Source organism: Ranitomeya imitator, chromosome 3 (assembly GCF_032444005.1).
Source record: "Ranitomeya imitator isolate aRanImi1 chromosome 3, aRanImi1.pri, whole genome shotgun sequence".
In the NCBI taxonomy this organism is placed as follows: domain Eukaryota; kingdom Metazoa; phylum Chordata; class Amphibia; order Anura; family Dendrobatidae; genus Ranitomeya; species Ranitomeya imitator.
In genome coordinates this window covers 789,032,030-789,036,213 of record NC_091284.1, presented here as the reverse complement: position 1 = coordinate 789,036,213, position 4,184 = coordinate 789,032,030, and positions in this window count along the sequence as shown.

Sequence of the window (4,184 nt, the reverse complement as noted above, 5' to 3'; positions counted from 1 at the left end):
ACCGCTCCTCCTGTCCTGTATATATACACTGCACAGTACCTCTCCTATCCTGTATATATACACTGCACAGTACCACTCCTCCTGTATATATACACTGCACAACACCACTCCTCCTGTCCTGTATATATACACTGCACAGTACCACTCCTCCTGTCCTGTATATATACATTGCACAGTACCACTCCTCCTGTCCTGTATATACACTGAACAGTACCACTCCTCCTTTCCTGTATATATACACTGCACAGTACCACTCCTCCTTTCCTGTATATATACACTGAACATTACCACTCCTCCTTTCCTGTATATATACACTGCACAGTACCACTCCTCCTGTCCGGTATATATACACTGCACAGTACCACTCCTCCTGTATATATACACTGCACAGTACCACTCCTCCTGTCCTGTATATATACACTGCACAGTACCACTCCTCCTGTCCTGTATATATACACTGCACAGTACCACTCCTCCTGTCCTGTATATATACACTGCACAGTACCACTCCTCCTGTCCTGTATATATACACTGCACAGTATCACTCCTCCTGTCCTGTATATATACACTGCACAGTACCACTCCTCCTGTCCTGTATATATACACTGCACAGTACCACTCCTCCTGTATATATACACTGTACAGTACCACTCCTCCTGTCCTGTATATATACACTGCACAGTACCACTCCTCCTGTCCTGTATATATACACTGCACAGTACCACTCCTCCTGTCCTGTATATATACACTGCACAGTATCACTCCTCCTGTCCTGTATACATACACTGCACAGTATCACTCCTCCAGTCCTGTATATACACTGCACAGTATCACTCCTCCTGTCCTGTATATATACACTGCACAGTATCACTCCTCCTGTCCTGTATATATACACTGCACAGTATCACTCCTCCTGTCCTATATATATACACTGCACAGTACCGCTCCTCCTGTCCTGTATATACACTGCACAGTACCACTTCTCCTGTATATACACTGCACAGTACCGCTCCTCATGTCCTGTATATATACACTGCACAGTACCACTCCTCCTGTCCTGTATATATACACTGCAAAGTACCTCTCCTATCCTGTATATATACACTGCACAGTACCACTCCTCCTGTATATATACACTGCACAGCACCATTCCTCCTGTCCTGTATATATACACTGCACAGTACCACTCCTCCTGTCCTGTATATATACAATGCACAGTAACACTCCTCCTGTCCTGTATATATAAACTGCACAGCACCACTCCTCCTGTCCTATATATATACACTGCACAGTACCGCTCCTCCTGTCCTGTATATACACTGCACAGTACCACTTCTCCTGTATATACACTGCACAGTATCACTCCTCATGTCCTGTATATATACACTGCACAGTACCACTCCTCCTGTCCTGTATATATACACTGCACAGTACCACTCCTCCTGTCCTGTATATATACACTGCACAGCACCACTCCTCCTGTCCTGTATATATACACTGCACAGTATCACTCCTCCTGTCCTGTATATATACACTGCACAGTACCACTCCTCCTGTCCTGTATATATACACTGCACAGCACCGCTCCTCCTGTCCTGTATATATACACTGCACAGTACCGCTCCTCCTGTCCTGTATATATACACTGCACAGTACCGCTCCTCCTGTCCTGTATATATACACTGCACAGTACCTCTCCTATCCTGTATATATACACTGCACAGTACCACTACTCCTGTATATATACACTGCACAGCACCACTCCTCCTGTCCTGTATATATACACTGCACAGTACCACTCCTCCTGTCCTGTATATATACACTGCACAGTACCACTCCTCCTGTCCTGTATATATACACTGAACAGTACCACTCCTCCTTTCCTGTATATACACTGAACAGTACCACTCCTCCTTTCCTGTATATATACACTGAACAGTACCACTCCTCCTTTCCTGTATATATACACTGCACAGTACCACTCCTCCTTTCCTGTATATATACACTGCACAGTACCACTCCTCCTGTCCGGTATATATACACTGCACAGTACCACTCCTCCTGTATATATACACTGCACAGTACCACTCCTCCTGTCCTGTATATATACACTGCACAGTACCACTCCTCCTGTCCTGTATATAAACACTGCACAGTACCACTCCTCCTGTCCTGTATATATACACTGCACAGTACCACTCCTCCTGTCCTGTATATATACACTGCACAGTACCACTCCTCCTGTCCTGTATATATACACTGCACAGTACCACTCCTCCTGTCCTGTATATATACACTGCACAGTGTCACTCCTCCTGTCCTGTATATATACACACTGCACAGTACCACTCCTCCTGTCCTGTATATATACACTGCACAGTACCTCTCCTATCCTGTATATATACACTGCACAGTACCACTCCTCCTTTCCTGTATATATACACTGAACAGTACCACTCCTCCTTTCCTGTATATATACACTGCACAGTACCACTCCTCCTTTCCTGTATATAAACACTGCACAGTACCACTCCTCCTGTCCTGTATATATACACTGCACAGCACCGCTCCTTCTGTCCTGTATATATACACTGCACAGTACCGCTCCTCCTGTCCTGTATATATACACTGCACAGTACCGCTCCTCCTGTCCTGTATATATACACTGCACAGTACCTCTCCTATCCTGTATATATACACTGCACAGTACCACTCCTCCTGTATATATACACTGCACAGCACCACTCCTCCTGTCCTGTATATATACACTGCACAGTACCACTCCTCCTGTCCTGTATATATACACTGCACAGTACCACTCCTCCTGTCCTGAATATATATACACTGCACAGTATCACTCCTCCTGTCCTGTATATATATACACACTGCACAGTACCACTCCTCCTGTCCTGTATATATACACTGCACAGTACCTCTCCTATCCTGTATATATACACTGCACAGTACCACTCCTCCTGTCCTGTATATATACACTGCACAGTACCACTCCTCCTGTCCTGTATATATACACTGCACAGTATCAATCCTCCTGTCCTGTATATATACACACTGCACAGTACCACTCCTCCTGTCCTGTATATATACACTGCACAGTACCTCTCCTATCCTGTATATATACACTGCACAGTATCACTCCTCCTGTCCTGTATATATACACTGCACAGTACCACTCCTCCTGTCCTGTATATATACACTGCACAGCACCGCTCCTCCTGTCCTGTATATATACACTGCACAGTACCGCTCCTCCTGTCCTGTATATATACACTGCACAGTACCGCTCCTCCTGTCCTGTATATATACACTGCACAGTACCTCTCCTATCCTGTATATATACACTGCACAGTACCACTCCTCCTGTATATATACACTGCACAGCACCACTCCTCCTGTCCTGTATATATACACTGCACAGTACCACTCCTCCTGTCCTGTATATATACACTGCACAGTACCACTCCTCCTGTCCTGTATATATACACTGAACAGTACCACTCCTCCTTTCCTGTATACACACTGAACAGTACCACTCCTCCTTTCCTGTATATATACACTGCACAGTACCACTCCTCCTTTCCTGTATATATACACTGAACAGTACCACTCCTCCTTTCCTGTATATATACACTGCACAGTACCACTCCTCCTTTCCTGTATATATACACTGCACAGTACCACTCCTCCTGTCCGGTATATATACACTGCACAGTACCACTCCTCCTGTATATATACACTGCACAGTACCACTCCTCCTGTCCTGTATATATACACTGCACAGTACCACTCCTCCTGTCCTGTATATAAACACTGCACAGTACCACTCCTCCTGTCCTGTATATATACACTGCACAGTACCACTCCTCCTGTCCTGTATATATACACTGCACAGTACCACTCCTCCTGTCCTGTATATATACACTGCACAGTATCACTCCTCCTGTCCTGTATATATACACACTGCACAGTACCACTCCTCCTGTCCTGTATATATACACTGCACAGTACCTCTCCTATCCTGTATATATACACTGCACAGTACCACTCCTCCTTTCCTGTATATATACACTGAACAGTACCACTCCTCCTTTCCTGTATATATACACTGCACAGTACCACTCCTCCTTTCCTGTATATATACACTGCACAGTACCACTCCTCCTGTC